We start from the raw sequence: 24,960 nt of genomic DNA on the forward strand, positions 1-24,960 counted from the left end.
TCATACCAGCTTAAAAGCCAGCTGAGCACATACTTTCTCAGTTCCACCATTGTAACATCACATTGGTAGCTTGAAATCAGCTTTAGTGGAAGAGTTTACACCTCAGAAATTGGTAAATACCACAAAGCAGAACTTTTCTGTTTTCTCCAGAGAGCTAGTTGTGAAACATTTAGCAGCACCAAGAATAGGCTAACATTTGGCTGCAAGCTTGAGAGTCCAAAAGAAAAGGGAAATGTCTGTTATACAGTTTAAACTCAATAGAATAATTTAATTTGTAAGGAGAATTTGTGACTCTTCTTGTTACTAAACATAGGTACTTCTTGTTTAGGCTTCTCACAAAGAAAATACTGCATGAGGACATGGAAAGTTCTCTTCAATTCCTGGGCTCCCACTAAATTCAGCAAAAACAACTGTGCTAGAAGTAGGGGGACTTTAATATCATGCTTTATATTGACATTTTACCAAAGTTATACAGGAAACTAGGCAAGATTTTTCTTATGAAAGAGCACAATTTATTATTTTTTTAAAAATCACACTGTTAACCAAAACAATTTAAACTGAAACTTAATAGCCATGAGAAATTAAATAATCTTGATTAGAGAGGGATTACCAGAGAAGAGAAGAAGATAGAAAGTACCACTCCTATGACTAACACTCTCTCTCATAGCTTGGGCATGTTTCCTAACTCAGTGGTTAATCCTTGGTTATTAATTTGATGGGTATAATTTCTGGTGAGTCTCTACTTCTATCTTCTGTTACTGTCAGAAAATTTCAAAGTAGTATATAACTTGTTCCATATATATTTACATTGACATATTTTCAAGCACAAATTTCATTCTTACTAAAAATAGTAATCTGTGTTTAAAAATCTTCATTTTAGTTGTATGTATATATAATGCATGTACCTTTTCAGATTTATCTGACCCTTTAGGTCAAAATTTTATGTCCTTTTCATTAAGCCAATTTTTGTGTAGAGAGAGAAGGAGAAAGAAATTCCATGATATTGATAGATCTCTACCCTATCTTATAAGTTGATTTATTTTAGCCAAACAAATTTGGTCTATTTTTCTTCTCTTTTCTGTTTTGAATACAAGTGTTATTTGTTCAGACAAGGGTGTCAGCATCACTGGAATTTCAGAAAAGGAAAAACACTTGTCAACACTTTTACTTTCCTTCATTCTCACTCTTTTATGCATTACAAATGCACCCATCAGAACTCAAACACATACTCACCTATCTTCTGTGCCACTCACATGCAACACTCAATTTCCAACTTCATCTTTTACTCTGCTAACTGTTAAACTGCAATACATTCACACTTTTGATGAAAGAACACTGCTTAAAATATTGGATAATCATCAACTCTACCTCTTTTACATTACAAGGAGTAATGGACAAAAGAGATCTTTCAGGAATTTGGCAAGTACATTACTAAATACAGGATATAATATATATTTGATAGAATTATTGGTCATGGAAATCAATATATATTCACTATAAGAAATATTTAAAATAAAGAAATGTACCCCCAAAAAACACAAGATAAAATTATACAACAAAGAAATACTCATTGCCAATGCTTTAAGACCAGACATTAAAATATCTCTATACATATAAATATGTGTTCAGTTTTATAAAATATGATTATAAAATGAATGTTATTTTCTAAAAGTTCTTTAGTTGACAATATAGGTGTTTCTTTGTATTATGAATTTTAAAAATTTGGTTTTTTGGCTGTTATTGATGATGGAATCTCAAAGCTTATTGCTTCATATATAAGAAAAAGATTTTTATATGTTTTAGTTAAGTACTAATATAATAATCTATGATTAGGAGATTCCAAATCTCTTTATCATTTAAAACATTGCTGGACCATCTGCTCTGTGGTAAGAACAAGCTTGAGTCAGAGAAGAGCTTGTCCTATATGGTTCATATCCCATAAAAAAAGTACATTAGTAACTAATAAATCACATAGACCAGAGTGAGTGCTACCAAGCCTTTCCTTTATATGGAGCCATTCAACAACTGTTGATGGAGTTTACACTAGTGTCAGGGATAGATCTAAGTGCCTGATAGATCCTGACTTCAAAGAGCCTACAAAAGAATACTGAGATAGATGTAAAAACAGAAATTCTAAAATAATGTGAGAGAAAAATTGAACCAAGACTCTTTTGGGGAGAATTGAGAGAAGTTAATGGTTGCTCAGGTGGAGAAGTGTTTTCAAAACTCAGTTTGAAGTCCTAGCTTTAGAAACTCACTGGATGAATTAATAGTACAGATAGAAATAGAATGATCTGGTGAGAAAACTTTTAAAAACTTCAGTTTTAGACTATGTAAGTTTAAGATGCTTATGGGGGTGGGGGGAAGTTGCCTATGGATCTAAAACTTTATTAAGAGGGTGGATAATGGTTCTTACCACAGTTTTTTAAAAAAATACAATAAAAGAAAAGAATAAAAGAAAATGCTTGTAAGAGTTCAAGGAAGAAATATCCAGCGGATATTTAAAAATATAGTACTAGGGGCGCCTGGGTGGTTCAGTGGGTTAAAGCCTCTGCCTTCAGCTCAGGTCATGATCCCAGGGTCCTGGGATTGAGCCCCGCATTGGGCTCTCTGCTCGACAGGGAGCCTGCTTCCCTGCCTCTCTCTCTCTCTCTCTGCCTGTCTCTCTGGCTACTTGTGATCTCTCTCTGTGTCAAATAAATAAATAAAGTATTTTTTAAAAAATGTATAGTTCTAGATTTCAAGAAGGAGTTCAGATCTGAAACTAAAAAATGAGCTTATCTGGAACCTGTTGATGAGGAGGAAGTGTCTGCAGATGTGACAGAAGACCTAAGCAGGAATCAGATCATGATTTGGTTAGCCTTTATCAAAGGGAAGATAAACATAAACAAGTGCTAGAGAAATCATTCTGACTTCTACCTGGAAAACAAATGGGTCAGAAGACAGAAGGTGGGAAATCAGTTAAGAGATTACCATGTTAATCTGGGTAAAAAAAGTATTATGGTTAGTGGAGTAGAACAGTGGAATTGAAAAGAGGTGGACTAACTGAAAAGGTAGTAACAGTTTTCAAAGAACAGTCATGGACTTCCTCAAGTTCATGCCTTCAATCAGTTACAAAATTAGGCTGCAGTGCAATTTTGTTCTAAATAGAAATCTGGTATTCCTCTCAGTATATTGCCTATATGCTGGGAATATTTATCAACTAAATTCACTTATTCTAGCAGCAATTTTTATCAACTATTTTCAACTAAATTTTTTCAACTAAATATTTATCAACTAAATTCACTTATTCTAGCAGCAATCGCTGCTATCACCAGTTATGTAGCTTATCTCTGAGGGTACTGAGAAAACATAAAATCAGATGGGTGAGAGGCTTTATTTCAGGCCACACCTAAACCAGGAATCTGAGGTGTTCACTTAGGATGTTTAAATTCAGGGCATTTAAAAATACCACAAAGTTACTGTAATGTCTTTTATGCTCAAGTAAATAAAGCTGTATAGAATACCCTGTTTCTTTCTGTAGGTACATTCCAATACCACAAGAGAGACAAGACATGATCAAGGAATCACATAAGCTCAGCATACTTTTGGTAAAGGATACATAAGTCTTGTGGCTGATAGACTTTATCAACACAAAGCATGAGGCTAACAAAATATTAAGCAAGTTTTCAATACCATATTTCAGAATTTCCTGGACATTGTTTAATGAGGAGAAAGTGTTATAAAATTGATTTCCATTGTCAGATGTGTGAAGAGGCAAAAATGGGACCTCTCAGTTTATTTTGACAATTATATACGTGGCTTGGTTCTAGTAAAAATATAATTATGGCCTTTCTAGATGCCTTTCAAAATTGTTGTTTCTTTTTATGGCCTCACCTCATCCTTATACCTACTGCCTTTCTGAATCCTGGTCATCTGGGTGTCCTTACAGTGCCTTCTCTCATTTTAGCAATCCACTCTTGCTATTTATCTCTACATTCAAATTTAGTTTCCTCAGCATATTCAATTGCATTTTATACTTTTAAAAGGGAAGTGACTATTGTAATTCCTTGAGGACTTTGCATGAGCATAGGACAACTTTATTTTCTGAAGCAAACACTGAAATAAATCACCTACTAAATCATTTATTTTATTTGTTATTAAATTTAATTAGCTAACATATAGTACATCATTAGTTTCAGATGTAGTGTTCAATAAATTATCGGTTGCACATACCACACATTGCTTATCACATCATGTACCCTTCTTAATGCCCATCACCCACATTCCCTCCAGCAACCCTCAGTTTGTTTCTAATAGTTAAGAGTCTCTCATAGTTTTTCTCCCTCTCTGATTTCATCCATTCCATTTTCCTCCCTTCCCCTGTGATCCTCTGTGCTGTTTCTTACACTCTACATGTAGGTGAAACCATGTAACAATTTTCTTTCTCCAATTGACTTATTTTGCTCAATATAATACCCTCCAGTCCCATCCACATCACTGTAAATGGTATTCATCCTTTCTGATGGTTGAGTGATTTATGTATTTTTCTCACATCTTTATTCATTCATCTGTCGATAGATATCTGGGCTTTTTCTATACTTTGGCTATTGTGGACATTGCTGCTATGAACATTGGAAACATGTGCCCCTTCAGATCAATAAATCTTTATCTTTGTGGTAAATACCTAATAGTGCAATGCTGGGTAATAGGTAGTTCTATTTTTAACTTCCTGAGAAACCTCCATACTGTTTTCCAGAGTGGCTGCACTAGCTTACATTCCTAGCAACATTGTAAGAGGGTTCCCCATTTTCCATATCCTCACCAACATTTGATGTTTCCTGACTTGTTAATTTTAGCCATTCTGAGTGGTGTGAAGTGGTATCTCACTGATTTGTATTTTCCTGATGCCAAGGGATGTGGAGCATTTTTTCATACATTTGTTGGTCATTTGTATGTCTTCTTTGGAGAAATGTCTATTCATGTCTTTTGAGCATTTCTTGACTGGATTTTTTGTTTTTTAGGTGTTGAGTTTGTAAGTTCCTTATAGATTTTGGATACCAGTGTTTTATCTGATACATCATTATCAAATATCCACTCCCATTCCAGAGACTGGCTTTTAGTTTTGTCAATTGTTTCCTTTGTTGTGGAGAAGTTTTTATCTTGATAAAGTCTGGAGACAAGATGGCAGGGGAGTAGGAGGAGGCCCCCGTTCAACCTGCACCCTCAAGTGAGCTGATTACCTTCCAAAGATCTCCAATCACCCACGAAATCAGCCTGAGATCAGAATTATACACATCTGGATCTCTACTGGAGCAGAAGACGCCAGTGGGCAGGTAAAGTGGAGTGGAAAAGTCGGACTGATATCGGAAGATAAATCAAAGTGTGAGGGAGCCACCAGAGGCGACCCGTTGGAAAGTAATATCCCAATACGAGAGTGCCCTGCACCTGGGGACCAGCCTTAACTCGGGAGTCTGGTAGAAAGCACTCAAAAAGAGCAAAGGATCACGGTGGGGGGCAGGAATTGCGGGAATCAGGGTGTTATGGTTGGGACTTAAGTCCCCAGACCCAGGACAGCCACCCCTGGCGCAGACCCAGAGAGAGTGCGGCAGAGAAACCAGGTCTCCCTCCCTGAACCACCGGTGCGCTTGAGAGTGCGTGGCGCCCAGCTCCCATGAGGGGCTGGGAGCCTCGCCAGCCAACAGAAGCACAGCCTTTTTGCAGTCCCCACGCAAGTGCCCTGCCATGCCATCAGAGTCCAAGTCATGCCGCACGCCCTCGCCTGAGAGAGGTGCACACAAACGCCAGTTGGGTACTATCGGACCTGAAAGACCAGGCACTCCCAGCCCCGGCCAGGGGGAAAATCTCAGTGTGTGATCACTGCTTGGAACTTCTCTGGCCATCTGGAGCTGCCCAGACAGCCACCGCTGCCCTGCTTTTAGGTACAAGCAAAAAATCCTGAGTCCCCAGGGACCGCGACTGGGAACCTGCTCTGCCAGCTGCCAAGGGGGGGGGGGGGTTATATGGGCTCTGCAGCTGGACTGAGGCTTCTCTCTGAGAGGGAGGTCAGGGTGCAGTTTGCTTTCCTCTAAACCTACAAAAACCATCAAAAGCGGTCAAGGCAGAAGAGAAAAACAAAAGTGAACAAATATAAAAACCTCCAGAGAACAAAAGCCTGAAAAAGCCAGTTTCCTCAGAGCCCACCCCCTTGAGGGGGGTGGGAAGACTTAGCTGAGAGAACTTCAGGGACTGAAAACCCACGCGGCAGGCCCCTCCCCCAGAAAACCAACCAGGAAAGGAAAAATTAAAAAAAAAAAAAAAAAAAGATGACAAGAGAATAACCACCACTACTTCATAGGAAAATTTTTATTATTAATTTGATCCCACTATTCTGACTCATTTTTTTAATATAGTTAATTTTTTATCATTATATAGATAATTTTTAACTTATTTACCATCACAGTGAGATGTCCAGTATATCAAATTCCATAATAACCTTCTAACCTGAACTTTTTGATACATACACCTGTGTTTTTCTTTTGCATTTCTATTTTTTAAATTTCTTTTTTTTTAATTTTAGTTTAGTTTAGTTTATTCCTTTTTTTAATTTTTATTTTCTAATATTCATATAGAGTTAAACTTCAAGGTAATCCCTTTTCCCCAATGAATGCCACCCCTATAGGTAAACAAATTCCTAATCCCCCCTTATCTTAGGAAAGTTGACTCCTTTAACAAAGATATCAAGATATATCCAGGAAGAATCAAAACAAACTTCCTCACCCACACTGAGAATTTACAACCACTCTCCCATCTTTTTCTTCCACCAATATTTCTGTGTTTTTGTGTTTGTCCTGATAGTATGTAAATCTTACACTCAGGGTTCTTTTTGACGAGGTTCTTCCTTTATTTGCATATATATATATTTTTTTCTCTTGTCATATACTTTTATCAGTCTTTTTGCTTGTCTGTGTCTGTTTGTATACTTCATAAATCTTATCTTGGGGCCCATTTAGGCTAAACCTTCTCTTTTATCTCACCTTCCTTTCCTGTCTCTCTCCCTCTCTCTTTTTTTCTTTTCCTTTTCTTTTCCCTCTCATTTGGGTGGGGAACCCTGATTGCTCAGAAGCATTCCAGGGTGCACCTTGACTGCACCACAGTCGATACACCTGGCTACACCCGTTCAGCCATCTCTCTCTAAAATGACTAGGAGGAGGAATGCCCAACAGAAGAAAAATACAGAGGATGGACCTTCTGCAACAGAGCTAATGGCTATCAACATAGACAATATGTCGGAAAGAGAATACAGGCTAACAATTATCCAAGCAATAGCGAGGTTGGAGAAAGCCATGGGTGACCAAACAGAATTGATTAGGGCCGAACTGAAAACGACCAGAGATCATGTTTTCAATATGAGGGTAGAGCTGAAAGCTACCAGGGATGAGCTTCACAATGCTCTCAATAAATTCCAATCTAATCTAAATTCTCTCAACGCTAGAGTAACTGAGACAGAAGATAGAATTAGTGATCTGGAGGACAAACAGATAGAGAGAAAGGATCAGGAGGAAGCCTGGAACAAACAGCTTAGAAGCCACGAAAACAGAATCAGGGAAATAAATGATGCCATGAAACGTTCCAACGTCAGAATTATTGGAATCCCTGAAGGGGAGGAGAAATAAAGAAGTCTAGAAGATATAGTGGAACAAGTTCTTGATGAAAATTTTCCAAATCTCATGAATGGAACCAGCATTCATGTACTAGAGGCCGAAAGGTTTCCCCCCAAGATTACAGATTCTCGAAAGTCCTTAAGACACCTAATAGTACGAATGAAGAATTATAATTGTAGGCAGAAACTCTCGAAAGCAGCTAGGACAAAGAAGATTCTTACGTACAGAGGAAAGTCCATCAGAATAAAGTCAGACCTGTCCACAGAGACCTGGCAAGCCAGAAAGGGCTGGCAAGATATATTCAGGGCACTGAATGAGAAGAATATGCAGCCAAGAATACTTTATCCAGCAAGACTGACATTCAAAATAGATGGAGAGAGATAAAGAGTTTCCCGACGGGCAAGGCTTAAAAAATTATGCAACCACCAAGCCGATACTGCAGGAAATATTAAGGGGGCTACTTTAAAGGAGGAAAAAGCCCAAGAATAGCATTGAACAGAAATATAGAGACAATCTACAGAAAGAAAGACTTCAAAGGTAACACGATGTCAATTAAAACTTATCTATCAATAATCACCCTCAATGTGAATGGCCTAAATGCACCCATAAAACGGCACAGGGTTGCAGACTGATAAAACGACAGGACCCATCCATTTTTTGTCTACAAGAGACCCATTTTGAACCTAAAGATACACCCAGACTGAAAGTGAAGGGATGGAGAAGCATCTTTCATGCCAACGGGCCTCAAAAAAAGGCTAGGGTAGCGATTCTCACATCAGACAAATTAGGTTTTAAACTCAAGACTGTAGTCAGAAATCCAGAAGGACACTACATCATTCTTAAAGGGACTATCCACCAAGATGATCTAACAATTGTAAATATCTTGATAAAGTCTTTATAGTTCACTTTTTATTTTGTTTTCCCCTCCTTTGGAAATAAGTCTAGCATGATGTTGCTGTGGCCAAGGTCAAAGAGGTTGCTGTCTATCTTTTCTTCTCAGATTTTGATGGATTCCTATCTCACATTTAGATCTTTTATCCATTTTGACTTCATATTTGTGTATGGTATAAGAGAATGGTCCAGTCTCATTCTTTTGCATTTGGCTGTCCATTTTTCCCAACACCATTTGTGTCTTTATCAATTTCTTTCATGAGTGTTCTACAGTATTCTGAATGCAGATTCTTTATCTTTTTGTTAGCTTTATTCCTAAGTATCTTATGGTATTTGGTGCAATTGTGAAAGGGATCAACTTCTTAATCTCTTTCTTCTGTCTCATTGTTAGCATATAGAAATGCAACTGATTTCTGAGCATTGATTTTAAATCCTGCATGTTGCTGAGTTCCTGTTTGAGCTCTGGCAATTTTTCATTGGAGCCTTTTGGATTTTCCACATGAAGTATCATGTCATCAGTGAAGACCGAGAGTTTGACTTCTTTGCCAATTTGAATGCCTTTCATTTCTTTTTTTTTTTTTTAAGATTTTATTTATCTACTTGGCAGACAGAGATCACAAGTAGGCAGAGAGGCAGGCAGAGAGAGGGAGGCTGAGCAGAGAGCCGGATATGGGGCTTGATCCCAGGATCCTGAGATCATGACCTGAGCTGAAGGCAGAGGCTTAACTCACTGAGCCACCCAGGTGCCCCTGCCTTTCATTTCTTTTTGTTATCTGATTGCTGAGGCTAGGATTTCTACTACTATGTTGAACAATGATGAGAGTGGGCATCCCTGTCATGTTCCAGACCTTAAGAGAAAAAAATCTGTTTTTCCCCATTGAGAATGATATTTGCTGTGGACTTTCTGTAGATGGCTTTTATGATACTGAAGTATGTTCCCTCTACCCCTACACTGTGGAAAGTTCTAATCAAGAAAGGATGCTATATTTCGTTAAATGCTTTTTATGCATCAATTGAAAGGATCATATGCTTCTTGTCCTTTCTTTTATTATTAATGTGATGTACCACATTGATTTGCAAATATTGAACCATGCTTACATCCCCAAAATAAATCCCACTTGGTCGTAATAATCCTTTAAATGTACTGTTGGATGCTATTGGCCAGTATCTTGATGAAAATTTTTGCATCCATGTTTATCAGGGATATTGGTCTGTAATTTTTCTTTCTGATGGGGTCTTTGTCTAGCTTGACGATCAAGGTAATGCTGGCCTCAGGGAATGTGTTTGGAAGTTTTCCTTCCATTTCTATGTTTTGAAATAGCGTCAGTAGAATAGGTATGGTTGTCATCTTTCATTCATGATTTTATTAATTTGGGTCCTTTGCCTTTTCTTTTTGATAAGTCTGCCTAGGGGTTTTTCAATTTTATTAATTCTTTCAAAGAACCATTTCTAGTTTTACCGATATGTCCTACTGTTCTTTTGGTTCCTATTTCACGTCTCTTCTAATCTTTATTATTTCTCATATCCTGCTTGGTTTAGGCTTTATTTACTGTTTTGTTTGTTTGTTTGTTTGTTTTGTTTTGTTTTTTCCCCTCCAGCTCCATTAGGAATAAGGTTAGCTTATATATTTGAGACTTTTCTAGTTTGCTAAGAAAGGCTTGTATTGCTATGTACTTTCCTCTTAGGACCCCCTTTTGCTGCATCCCAAATGTTTTGAACTGTTGTGTTTTCATTTTCATTTGTTTCCATAATTTTTTTTTAATTCTTCAATTTTCTGTTTGACCCATTCATTCTTTAGTTAAGATGCTCCTTAACCTCCAAATGTTTGAGTTCCTTCTAAGTTTCCTTTTGTGATTCAGTTCAAGTTTCAAAGCATTGTGTTCTGAAAATATGCAGGGGATAATGCCAATCTTTTGGTACTGATTGCAATTTGATTTATGATACAGTATGTGGTCTATTCTGGAGAAAGTTTCATGTGCACTCAAGAAGAATGAGTATTCTGTTGTTTTAGGAAGGAATGTTCAGTATATATCTGTGAAGCCCATTTAATTCAGTGTGTCATTCAAAGAAAGCCCTTCTTTCTTTGTTGATCTGCTTAAATTATCTCTCTATTGCTGAGAGTTGAGTGTTAAAGTCATTCTCTATTATTCTATTATTATCAATACATTTCTTTAATCTTATTATTAATTGGTGTATATAATTGACTGCTCCCAAGTTAGGAGCATATATATTTATAATTGTTGGATCTTGTTTTATAGAACCTTTAAGTATGATAGAGTGTCCCTCTTCATCCCTTACTACAGTCATTGGTTAAAAATCTTATTTGTCTGATAATAAGGATTGCTACCCCAGCTTTCTTTTGATGTCCATTACTAGGACAGATGGTTTTCAATCCCCTCACTTTCAGTCTGGAGGTGTCTTTGGTTCTAAAATGAGTCTCTTGCAGACAGCATATCGATGGTTCTTGCGTTTTTACCCAATCTGATACCCTGTGTCTATTGATTGGAGAATTTAGCCTATTTACATTCAGAGCAACTAATGGGAGATATTAATTTACTGTCATTTTTTTACTTGTAAAATCACTATTTCTATGTATTGTCTCTTTTCCTTTCTGATCTGTTACTTTTTGGCTCTCTCTTTGCTTATAAGACTCCCTTTAATATTTCTTGCAGGGTTGGCTTAGTAATAATAAATTCTTTTAGTTTTTGTTTGTCCTGGAAGCTCTTAATCTCTCCTTCCATTCTGGATGAAAGCTTTGCTGAATAAAATATTCTTGGCTGAATGTTTTTCTCATTTACTACCCTGAGTATATCATGCCAAGAATGTATAGATATATCTTCTGCCAGTCTAATGTTCCTACCCTTGTTGGTTAAGGACATTTTGTCTCAAGCTGCTTTTGGAATTTTCTCTTTATCTCTGAAATTTACAAGCTTCACAATTATACATTGGGGTCTTGATCCATTTTTATTGATCTTGAGGGGGGTTCTCTGTGCTTCCTGGATTTGAATATCTCGATTCTACAGATTAGGGAAGTTCTCAGTATAAGTTGCTTGAATATACCTTTTGCCCCTTCTTTCCTCTTCCTCTGGGACACCAATAATTTTAATATTGTCTCCATTTATGATATCACTGATTTTTTTAATTTTTTATTTTTTATAAACATATATTTTTATCCCCAGGGGTACAGGTCTGTGTTTCACCAGGTTTACACATTTAACAGGACTCACCAAAGCACATACCCTCCCCAATGTCCATAATCACACCCCCTCTCCCAAACCCCCTCCCCCCAGCAACCCTCAGTTTGTTTTGTGAGATTAAGAGTCACTTATGGTTTGTCTCCCTCCCAATCCCATCTTCTTTCATTTATTCTTCTCCTATCCACTTAAGCCCCAATGTTGCATCACCACTTCCTCATACAGGGAGATCATATGATAGTTGTCTTTCTCTGCTTGACTTATTTCGCTAAGCATGATACGCTCTAGTTCCATCCATGTTGTCGCAAATAGCAAGATTTCATTTCTTTTGATGGCTGCATAGTATTCCATTGTGTATATATACCACATCTTCTTGATCCATTCATCTGTTGATGAACATCTAGGTTCTTTCCATAGTTTGGCTATTGTGGACATTGCTGCTATAAACATTCGGGTGCACGTGCCCCTTTGGATCACTACCTTTGTATCTTTAGGGTAAATACCCAGTAGTGCAATTGCTGGGTCATAGGGCAGTTCTATTTTCAACATTTTGAGGAACCTCCATGCTGTTTTCCAGAGTGGCTGCACCAGCTTGCATTCCCAACAACAGTGTAGGAGGGTTCCCCTTTCTCCGCATCCTCGCCAGCATCTGTCATTTCCTGACTTGTTGATTTAGCCATTCTGACTGGTGTGAGGTGATATTGCATTGTGGTTTTGATTTGTATTTCCCTGATGCCGAGTGATATGGAGCACTTTTTCATGTGTCTGTTGGCCATCTGGATGTCTTCGTGGCAGAAATGTCTGTTCATGTCCTCTGCCCATTTCTTGATTAGATTATTTGTTCTTTGGGTGTTGAGTTTGCTAAGTTCTTTATAGATTCTGGACACTAGTCCTTTATCCGATATGTCAATTGCAAATATCTTCTCCCATTCTGTCCGTTGTCTTTTGATTTTGTTAACTGTTTCCTTTGCTGTGCAAAAGCTTTTGATCTTGATGAAATCCCAAGAGTTCATTTTTGCCCTTGCTTCCCTTGCCTTTGGCGTTGTTCCTAGGAAGATATTGCTGCAGCTGAGGTGGAGGAGGTTGCTGCCTGTGTTCTCCTCAGGATTTTGATGGATTCCTTTCGCTCATTGAGGTCTTTCATCCATTTTGAGTCTATTTTTGTGTGTGGTGTAAGGAAATGGTCCAATTTCATTTTTCTGCATGTGGCTGTCCAATTTTCCCAGCACCATTTATTGAAGAGGCTGTCATTTTTCCATTGGACATTCTTTCCTGCTTTGTCAAAGATTAGTTGACTGTAGAGTTGAGGGTCTATTTCTGGACTCTCTATTCTGTTCCATTGATCTATGTGTCTGTTTTTGTGCCAGTACCATGCTGTCTTGATGATGACACCTTTGTAAAAGAGCTTGAAGTCCGAAATTGTGATGCCACCAACGTTGGCTTTCTTTTTCAATATCCCTTTGGCTATTCGAGGTCTTTTCTGGTTCCATATAAATTTTAGCATTATTTGTTCCATTTCTTTGAAAAAGATGGATGGTATTTTGATAGGAATTGCATTAAATGTGTAGATTGCTTTAGGTAGCATAGACATTTTCACAATATTTATTCTTCCAATCCAGGAGCATGGAACATTTTTCTATTTCTTTGTGTCTTCCTCAATTTCTTTCATGAGTACTTTATAGTTTTCTGAGTATAGATTCTGTGTCTCTTTGGTTAGGTTTATTCCTAGGTATCTTATGGTTTTGGGTGCAATTGTAAATGGGATTGACTCTTTAATATCTCTTTCTTCTGTCTTGCTGTTGGTGTAGAGAAATGCAACTGATTTCTGTGCATTGATTTTATATTCTGACACTTTACTGAATTTCTGTATAAGTTCTAGCAGTTTTGGAGTGGAGTCTTTTGGGTTTTCCACATAGAGTATCATATCATCTGCGAAGAGTGATAATTTGACTTCTTCTTTGCCAATTTGGATGCCTTTAACTTCCTTTTGTTGTCTGATTGCTGATGCTAGGACCTCTAGTACTATGTTGAATAGCAGTGGTGATAATGGACATCCCTGCTGTGTTCCTGACCTTAGCGGAAAAGCTTTCAGTTTTTCTCCATTGAGAATGATATTTGCGGTGGGTTTTTCATAGATGGCTTTGATGATATTGAGGTATGTGCCCTCTATCCCTACACTTTGAAGAGTTTTGATCAGGAAGGGATGCTGTACTTTGTCAAATGCTTTTTCAGCATCTATTGAGAGTATCATATGGTTCTTGTTCTTTCTTTTATTGATGTGTTGTATCACATTGACTGATTTGCGGATGTTGAACCAACCTTGCAGCCCTGGAATAAATCCCACTTGGTCGTGGTGAATAATCTTTTTAATGTACTGTTGAATCCTATTGGCTAGTATTTTGTTGAGTATTTTCACATCTGTGTTCATCAAGGATATCGGTCTATAGCTCTCTTTTTTGGTGGGATCCTTGTCTGGTTTTGGGATCAAGGTGATGCTGGCCTCATAAAATGAGTTTGGAAGTTTTCCTTCCATTTCTATTTTTTGGAACAGTTTCAGGAGAATAGGAATTAGTTCTTCTTTAAATGTTTGGTAGAATTCCCCCGGGAAGCCATCTTGCCCTGGGCTTTTGTTTTTTTTGGAGATTTTTAATGACTATTTCAATCTCCTTACTGGTTTTGGGTCTGTTCAGGCTTTCTATTTCTTCCTGGTTTAGTTGTGGTAGTTTATATGTTTCTAGGAATGCATCCATTTCTTCCAGATTGTGAAATTTATTGGCGTAGAGTTGCTCATAGTATGTTCTTATAATAGTTTGTATTTCTTTGGTGTTAGTTGTGATCTCTCCTCTTTCATTCATGATTTTATTTATTTGGGTCCTTTCTCTTTTCTGTTTGATAAGTCTGGGCAGGGGTTTATCAATTTTATTAATTCTTTCAAAGAACCAGCTCCTAGTTTCATTGATTTGTTCTATTGTGTTTTTTTTGGTTTCTATTTCATTGATTTCTGCTCTGATCTTTATGATTTCTCTTCTCCTGCTGGGCTTAGGGTTTCTTTCTCCAGCTCCTTTAGGTGTAGGGTTAGGTTGTGTACCTGAGACCTTTTTTGTTTCTTGAGAAAGGCTTGAACCGCTATATATTTTCCTCTCAGGACTGCCTTTTTTCCCACAGATTTTGAACCATTGTATTTTCATTATCATTTGTTTCCATGATTTTTTTCAATTCTTCTTTAATTTCTCAGTTGACCCATTCATTCTTTAGAAGGATGCTGTTTAGTCTCCATGTATTTGGGTTCTTTTCAAACTTCCTTTTGTGGTTGAGTTCTAGCTTTAGAGCATTGTGGTCTGAAAACATGCAGGGAATGATCCCAATCTTTTGATACCGGTTGAGTCCTGATTTAGGACTGAGGATGTGATCTATTCTGGAGAATGTTTCATGTGCACTAGAGAAGAATGTGTATTCTGTTGCTTTGGGATGAAATGTTCTGAATATATCTGTGTTGTCCATCTGGTCCAGGGTGTCGTTTAAGGCCTTTATTTCCTTGCTGATCTTTTGCTTGGATGATCTGTCCATTTCAGTGAGGGGAGTGTTAAAGTCCCCTACTATTATTGTATTATTGTTGATGTGTTTCTTTGATTTTGTTATTAATTGGTTTATATAGTTGGCTGCTCCCACGTTGGGGGCATAGATATTTAAAATTGTTAAGTCTTCTTGTTGGACAGACCCTTTGAGTATGATATCACTGATATTTTTAATCTTTCTCTTATGATCCAGTAATTGTTTATCTCTCTTCTGCTCATTTTCTTTGTTCCCCAAAATTTTACCTTGGAAAAGTTATCTAAATAAGTAAATAATAAATATATAAATAAATAAAATTATCCTTATCTACTTATTCTTTCTTCTGCCTCATTTAGCCTAGAAATAAGAACCTCCATTGTTGATTGCATCTCAGCTATAATCTTTCTTTTTTCAACCTGATTAGATCTTAGTTCTTTTATTTCTTCAGAAAGGTATAATGCATAATGTCTTTTATGCTTTTTTTTTCAAGCTCAGATAGTATCTTTATAATTGTTATTCTGAATTCTAGCTCAGATATTTTACTGATATTTATTATGTTTCTAACAGTGAGTACTATTTCTTGTTCTTTTTCCTGGGAATTCCTTCTGGTCATTTTCTCCATGAAATAATAGATGAATGAGAAGACAAAAAAGAATAAAATAAATTAACCACAACCCCAGAGAAATATACACTATACAAATGAGAAGAGAACAGAAACCAAAAAAAGAAAAAAAAAAAAAAAAGAGGGGGAGAGAGAATACAATTAAACAGGTAGAACAGGATAATGCTCTTGGCCTTGGATGTATTTTGGTCTTTATTAGAAGACCCTTGATCCCCAAATTGTAAAGAAAGTAAAATTCATATGTACACACAAATAAAATTGAACACAGTAAAAGGAAGCCAAAAATGAAGAATATATCTATAAAATGTAAATGTAAAAATTAAAATTAAGAAAAGACTTAAAATGGGTTGATAAAATAAGAAGCTAATTGAAAAGAAAAAAATGAAAAAGAAAATTTTAAATTGAAAGACAAAAAAAATCAGGAGGAAAAAACCTCTAATTCTATATACTCTTTTCCCCTAGTGCTGCAGCTTTTCAGTTCTATGTGATCCATAAACTTGTTATTACCTAGATGTTCTTGCTGGTCTTCTGGAAAGAGACCTGCTACACTGATTCTCAGGTGTCTTTGTCTGGGTGGAGTGTGCTATCCCCTCCATGGAACCAGGCTCAGTGTAAGCTGCTTTGGGTTGCTCTATGTAGCTTTTGTCCACTGAAGGATTTCTGTGATGCTTTAGAGGATCTGAAAAGAAAAGAAAAGAAAAAAAATGAAAGAAAGAAAAAATTAAAATGGCAGCCCCCTGATCTCAAGCCCTGGAAATGCTAGATTGAGGTCCCAACTCTTCAGTGAATCCTCAGGGAAAAGCAGTCAATCATTTTTTTTTAAGATTTTATTTTTTTATTTGACAGACAGAAATCACAAGTAGGTGGTTGGTGTGGAGGCTCCCTGCTGAGCAGAAAGCTCGATGTGGGGCTTGATCCTAGGACCCTGGGATCATGATATGAGCCAAAGGCAGAGGTTTTAACCCACTGAGCCACCTAGGCACCCCCCAATCATTTTTTAAAGATTTTATTTATTTATTTGATGGAGAGAGAGAGAGAGAGAGATCACAAGTAGGCAGAGAGATAGGCAGAGAGAGAGGGGGAAGCAGGCTCCCTACCAAGCAGAGAGCCCAAAGCAAGGTTCAAGCCCAGGACCCTGGGATCATGACCTGAGCTGAAGGCAGAGGCTTAATGACTAAGCCACCCAGGGGCCCCAGCAGTCAATCACTTTTCTGTTCACCAAACCCTACAGGCTCCTATAGTGCACACTGCACAGATCCTCCCTGGGGAAGCATGAGGATTACTGAGTTTCTGCCTTCTGCAGCAAACCAGCTCAGAAAGTGGTCCTGGGATAGTACTGTAGTTCATTGACGATGGCAACTGAGCTGAGAGCCCACTTTTGGCCTCGCTGATTGTAGCCAGTTTCCTTGCTCCAGTGGTTGGGAACTCTGCCAAGTCAGCCTCTCCCATTCTTTCCATGACCCTGGGGATCCTGAGACTACAGTGTCCTATCTAGGTTTCTGCCCCACTTCACCACCTGAGGACCCTTCAGGGAGGGTCATTCCTTACAGAAGCAAACTTCTAAAAGTTCTGATTTTGCACTCTGGTGTATATACTTTCTGGTAGCTGTCTTCCGGAGGCTCCTTCCCACCTGCTGTATATCTTCCAATATATCCCCTTAGATTCACTCACTTCCCTGCACCTCCTACCTTGCAAAAAGTGATTGCTTATTTATAGAGTTGCACCATTATTTCCTTAGATCTCAGCCTAAATTCACAGGTGTTCAGAATTATTTGACAGATATCTAGCCGAACTCTAGGGAGCAGATGAAATGAGGTCCCCTACTCCTGCCATCTTCCCTCCTACCTCTAAATGGTTTATTTTAAAAACTGACTCTTTGAACACAGAGCCCTCCTTATAAATTAAAATGTGTAATTACCACAATACTGTATTTGTTATACTGCTAAGTTGCAAAGTTTGGACATAATCAATAGCTATTTAGTTAGTTAACTTTTTTTTATATAGCAGACTTAACTAATTCAAATAGGTGAATGATTAATAGTAGGATTTCAGACTGTGTGGAAGGGGTTCTTCTCACAAAATAGTATGTTTTGTACCTGTATTCTATAGGCATATAAGGTTATCCCTGATTTAAATACATACACACACATCAGTTTTACAGGCCTTTTAAGAATGTGGCACAGTATACATGTATGAATGAGTTGGGGGTGTATAAGTACTACCCATTAAATGAGTAGCTCTTTGCTAGATGTTAGGAGAAAACTATAGTTTTGTAAATACAAGACCCAGTTCTCAAGAAGGCAAAGTAGACAAACTTCCAGTTACACAGACACACCTAAATATAAGCAATTATTAATGTAGGGATGTCTGGAGATTGTGACCATTATTGAGTTTGATGATAGATACAAGAAGTGCCCAGTTTAGAATCTAATTACTGATGTGTCAAGAAATTAGTAATATAACAACATGTCTAGTGCACATTTGGAAATAAAAACAATGATTGCATGTTATCAAGAAGTTACTTAGTGTTAATTATTTGGTTGGGGGGAGAGAGAAAGAGGTCTTGTCTAAAATGTTAAATGCATATTTTTCTTTAAAATTTACTTTTCTGATATATATGTATATATGTATATGTATATATTCACTTAGGGCAGAGATGAATGTATCTGTATGTTCTAAATGAAGAAGGAATTAGATCAGAGACACTGGTTACAAACAGTTTCATCAACCCATCAGTAGGAGATCTAGTGTTATGTATGTTTCTGTTTCAAAATACCTTATTTCATATATTCTTTGATTCATTAGCCTTGAACTCATGGTCAATAGCTGTATAACTCTTGTCTGAATGAGGCTTATCTAACCAATATATTTTCTCCCTAAGACACATCACAGGCTTCCTCTTTCTAGAAACACTAGATAGTGTTTCAACACCATGCTCAAGGGCCATTTTAAGCAGTGAAATCACCATCCAAACCACTCATTCACACACACACACACACACACACAGACAAATGCAAAAAAAAAAAAAAAAAAAAAAAGGTGAACCAAACAGACCAGGAAAAGAACCCTTTCTATGAGTGTGAGAATTGAAACAAGAAGGCAGAGCATACTCTTGGTCTTCAGCAGGAAAATGCATGTTGGACAGCTCAAACTTTCCCCTATCCTATGTATGGTTGCAAATGGTGCAAAAACACTGTTAATGCCAATTTTGGGATTACAAATATATTTTAGCAAGTATGTGAATTACAAAATAGAATTTGTAAATAAAGAAGCTTAACTATTATGAAAAAAAAAATGGATAGGCATTGGACATCATACAGCACAGGAGGAAAAGAAACAAGTGGACAAGCTTCCTTCCTAAAGGTAGTTTTCAGGCTGAAAGGCAGAGAGGGAGAACCCAAATAGAGATGGGATGTTTGGTTGAGTTGCAGAGAGAGACACAGTTCAGTGAAACTGGGGCAGCTAGAAATTTCGAGACAGAATACTAGAAAATAAGGAGGGCACATATTGCATGGAGCACTGGGTGTGGTGCATAAACATTGAATTTTGGATCACTGAAAAAAAAATAAATTAAATAAAACAGAAAACAGAATTGAAAATATCAGGGTGTATTATACATAACAAGGATTAAAACAATTTTGAGAAAAAAAATAGGGACATACATGCACATGCACATACATACACACACAGAATTCCAGACATTGGCTGAGGAATCTTCTGTGTTTGAGTGTTGACTTAAGTCAATATCTGGAATCTCCATAAGCTTGGAAAGAACATCCGTAAAATAATCAACTGAACAATTCTCAGAGTAACACAAGGATGGGAACAATTTGTGTTTCTTCAGCCAAAGTAAAGAGACCTCATCATATGTGGGGCATTAGAAAAACTCCTCAAAAGACTGTCATCATTATAGTGGAGAAAGTTAGCCCAAGAGCTATGTACATGCCACACTTAAAATAATAAGTAAACTTAACAGAATTGAAATTATATGCAAGTAACTGCATGCTAGTACAAATGTCAACATTTCTTAATGGAATGAAACAAACTCTGGCACTCAACATATAAATTTATGATATCTGGTAATCACTAGAAACTTACCAAAGAAGCAGGAATATACACATAATAAGAGAAAAAGTAATCAATAGTAACAGACACAAAAAGAAGAAACAGTGTAATTACAAGATAATATATGAAAGCAACCCATGTGTCTATCCACAGATGAATAAAGAAAATGTGCTGGATATAGATATAAATATATATAGATAGATATGCATATGCTGGAATATTACTTAGCCATAAAAAAGAATTGTCTTGCTATTTGCAAATGCATGGATGGACCTACAGAGTATAATGCTAAGTGAAATAAGACAGTTAGAAAAAGACAAATACCATGCAGTTTCATTCATATGTGAAATTTAAAAAAACAAAACAAATTTAAAAAAAGGAAAAAACAGACAAACAAAAAAACAGACTCTTAAATACAGAAAACAAACCAGTAGGTATCAGAGGGGGGTTAGTATGAGGATGGGTGAAATAGATAAAGAAGATTAAGAATACTGTCATCTTGATAAGCACTGACAAATGCATAGAATTGCTGAATCATCATATTGTACACCTGAAACTAATATAACACTGTATGTTAATTACACTTCAATAAAATAGTAAAATAAATAAGCAGCTATTAGAATATTATGAGTATGCGTAAGAATGTAAAGGAAAATATAAAGATCACGAAGAAAAATTTCTTAATGGAAGATTAAAAATGATTCAAATGGAAATTTCAGAGATGAAAAAATTAAAATCTAATAGAATTCATAGAAACAAACAAATAATTGAGATTTCAATAATCCTCCCTCAGTAATTGATAGAAAAGACAAGCAGAAAAAAACTTCTGTAGTGATAAAGCCTTGCAACTATTAAAAAATTTAACTCATAGTTAAAAATATTCCCAAAGAAAATTCCAAGCTCTGGTTGCTTCACAATTGAAGTGAAATATTTAAGAAAAAAGTATATAGACCTATAGACATTCTTTAAGAAAATAGAACTGGAGCCAACATCTCCCAGTTTGTTTAATGAGGACAGCATTACTCTGGTAGGAGAACCAGAAAAAAAGGCATAATAAGAAAATGATAGACATAAATATAAAAATGCTTCAAAAAGTATTAACAAATTAAATGTAGCAATATATAAAATAGATAATATAGCATAACTAAAGTGTGAAATTATACCAGGAATGCAAAATTGGCTTAATATTCAAAAATAAAACACTGCAATAATTATAATAATATAATTTTTAAAAATAACATGTGATTATCTTATTACCTACACCAAAGCATTTGAGAAAATTTACATATTCATCATAAAAATCCATGTCAAAATGTGATAAACTGATAAAGGACACAAACAGAAAATCTTCATTTAACATCTTACTTAACAGTAAAATACTGTTCCTTTTGCTTTGGACCCTAAAGACTGACAAGGTGAGAGTGTCCATTCCCATCTACTCCATTCGTATTTGTGCTGGAGGACAGTATAATAAGGCAATGAACACACATACACCCACAAAAATATAAAACTTCTTTATATGCAGACAATATTATTGTCTAGAAAAGCATAAGAAATCTACAAACCAACTATTAGGATGAGTTTAGCAAAGTCACAGGTAACAAAAAATCCATTTATTATCATATATCAGAAAAAAATTGAAGTTAAATAATACTATTTACGATGAATCAGAAAGTAAATGCTTAAATATAGATTAAACAAAATTTATATAAGACATATACCTAGACAACTTAAAACATTCCTGACAGGAATTAAAGAAGTCCTAATTAAATAGAGGGATATAACACATTAACAGAACAGAGCACTCAATTTTACTAAGATGTCAAATCTCTCCAAAATTGAAACTCCATAGTTTCAACACAATCACAATTAGGAAATATGACAAGCTGATTTAATATTTTTGTGGAAATTCAATGAACTTAGAATAAGCAGAAGACAGAGAGAGACAGAGAATTTGGAAAACTTCCGGTACCTGCTATCAAATCTTACTAGAAATAAGTCAGTCAGAGAAAGACAAATACTATATGATTTTGCTCAAATTTAAGACACAAAACAAAGGAGCAAGGGGAACAGAGAGAGAGAGAGAGAGAGAGAGGCAAACCAAGAAACAGACTCTTAACTGTAAAGAATGAACTGATGGTTACCAGAATGTAGATGGGAAGGGGATGTGTGAAATAGGTGATGGGGACTAAGGAGGGCACTTGTCATGATGAGCACTGACTGATGTATGCAGTTGTTGAAACACTATATAGTACACCTGAAACTAGTATAACACTGTGTGTTAACTAACTGGAATTTAAACAAAAACTTTAAAAAAAAAACATTTATTAGAATGCTACAATTACCAAGACGGTATGGTACTAATGTAAAGATAAACAGATTAATGGAGTAATAATATAAAGTCCAAAAATAGACCCACACTGATATAATTACCTGATTTTTGACATAGGCATTAAAGCACTTCAAACATGAAAGAAAAATTATTCAATAAATAATGCTGAAACTAGGGTGTCTGGATAGCTAAGTGGGTTAAAGCCTCTGCCTTCGGCTCAGGTCATGATCTCAGGGTCCTGGGATCGAGTCCCGCATCGGACTCTCCGCTCAGCAGAGAGCCTGCTTCCCCCCCTCTTTCTCTCTGCCTGCCTTTCTACCTACTTGTGATCTCTGTCTGTCAAATAAATAAAAGAGATCTTTTAAAAAAATGCTGAAACTAAATATCCATTTAAAAAAAGGAAACAAAAAATCTTGAACATTACCTGACGACATAAGTGAAAATTAAATGCAGAATTATCATAAACCTATATGTAAGAGCTGAAGCTATATATAAAAAAGAGAATACCTTTGTGACTTTGGGGTTAGGCAAAGATTTCTAACAAGAAACAAAGAGCTTGAAGTATATAAGAAATATTCATAAAATGTAACTTCAATAGAACTAAAAACTTTTGTACTCCAGAAGACAATTATAAAAAATGAGAATGCCAGGCATAGACTTGGATAAAATATTTTCAAAATACACAATAGATTATGGACTGTATCTAGAACACATAAAAAAACACTGTTAAAAAATTATTCTGCTACTTGTTAAAACAGTAAGGAAGACTCGTGCAGAACTATATCAAATGGTGTTAGGACTATCACAACTGGGAGAGATTTGGCCCAAATGTAAATACAGCAGAGACAGCTGGGAACTTACAGACATCAAGCAGGTGGAGGAGTTGGTGGGTAGAAAATCACTTATGAAGGGATATCGAGGGTAGGTTTATTCTTGCTAAACTGACTGTATCTTTAAGACCATCTGTACAAGATGAAGACAATCCAAGGGCTTAGACATCAAAAATGGAGGATGAGGAATTTGATTAGATATCAAGGGTGATCAGATATCAAAGACAGAGGATTCTCTATTAACAAATTTAGCAACATTCTTGCCACAACTAGATGGTGAAGGCTGAAGACAAGGTCCAAGGATGAGGCCTAATCAAAAAGAGAGCCAGGAGTGCCATGGCAGAGAGGTGAGGCAGAATGAAATGTCAGAGGTAGGCCCAGATCCGCAAGGCTCTCCAAGCCTCCCCCTCGCCCCAACCTGTCCCTTCCATGCCACCCTGGCCAGTAGGCACCCTAAACCAGGCTGGAGTTCCCTTCATCCACCTCCCACCCTTGTATCCCAGCCTCATAGAGCTGCTGAGCTGCCCTGAGCTCTCCCTGGGCCCAGTGCAGAGCTGGTATCAGTGCTTCTCAGGTCTTGGGACAAGTGACATCCTGATGAAGACCAGGGTCCTGATGTTGGCAGTCTGGACAGGGGTAAGAGATTGTTGGCACCCACTGCAGGGGTGGAGGAGACCACTTACAGGTCATTTCTCATTTTGACATGAACTTGAGCAGGTTTGCATGCAGTGAATGGACTTGTAAGAAGTGATGGACTTCTTACAACATTCTAGAGAGCAGCAAGATCAGTGGTGAGCAATACTAGAATGAGCTTAAGCAGCTCCTCCACCACTATTATCCAGCTGAGATTGATCCACACTGCACCATCATAGAGAAGTTACTTCATCTAAGGGACTGGTGGACCAAAGCACATGATTGTCCATGCCAGCAGATGATTGAGAAGTTTCAGATAGCCCAAGTGATTAGAGTGTCCAATGCAGTGCTTAGGGAGGGATTCAAGACAAGACATTCCTCAATAATCTCTACCAACATAACTTTTTCCTTTTCATCTTTTCCACAGACCTTGGTGATATCCCAATCTCCCAGAGGAGATTATCCAACAGATGAAAGTGTTCTACCCCATTATCCACACTGTGTCTGATTACACAGACTTTGAGAAAGACAGCTTCCTACAGAGACTCAAGAGCCAGCTCATGTGCACAGATAACTAACAAGAACAATTCTGTTTGTGAGAACTCTGGCTAAGTCCAGCAGCTTCCGGGCAAAACCACAGCCTCCTGCTGGGAGATTCCATAAGGGAGCTCACTATGGCCGATGGGGTTCCCAGTGTGGAGGGAATTTTCAAGATTGGTTCCTTAAATGACAAAGTGGAAGAGTGGCAGAAGCATAATACAGACTCTTAGAACATTGTGCTAGAGAAGGACCATATGCTGGACATGCTGAACAGGCTGCTATAGCACATCCAGCATCATGGGTAATAGATAGAGATGGAGGGCTCCTGAGTATACAGGCTTGGGACCAGGCACTGCAGGCCATGGAGATAAAGGAGCTTCACCTAGAGGCTGCCCTACTGGGAGTGCTATTCCGATTGTATACACAGAGAAGAGTCCAGGGAGGTGCAGCTGCTGAGCCATGTCCCTCCTTCCTTTCCCAGCACTTTCTGTTGTGTTCTCCAGAGGCATGTGGGAGCCCCTGCCAGGTGGATGGGCCAATTAGATGAACACAAGACCTACAGGGTGTTGGTATTCTAGGCACCAGTTGCCCAGGGATTCTTTTTTCCCCAAATTTTTAAACATGGAAAGCTCTTCTTCAAACAGATTGAATGGTTAAA

General features: G+C 37.2%; 1 pseudogene across 1 annotated transcript in view; it reads left to right on the forward strand.

The window, feature by feature from the left end:
* Positions 1–24,532, forward strand: part of LOC309868863 (7-methylguanosine phosphate-specific 5'-nucleotidase pseudogene) — a 162,243-nt pseudogene extending 137,711 nt beyond the window's left edge. The window contains exon 2 of the transcript in view: positions 23,773–24,532. The product of the transcript in view is annotated as a 7-methylguanosine phosphate-specific 5'-nucleotidase pseudogene (transcript). The remainder of the gene's footprint in view (positions 1–23,772) is intronic.
* The last annotated feature ends 428 nt before the right edge of the window (positions 24,533–24,960 follow it).

The sequence above is a fragment of the Mustela nivalis genome (genome assembly GCF_964662115.1).
Source record: "Mustela nivalis genome assembly, chromosome: 7".
In the NCBI taxonomy this organism is placed as follows: Eukaryota; Metazoa; Chordata; class Mammalia; order Carnivora; family Mustelidae; genus Mustela; species Mustela nivalis.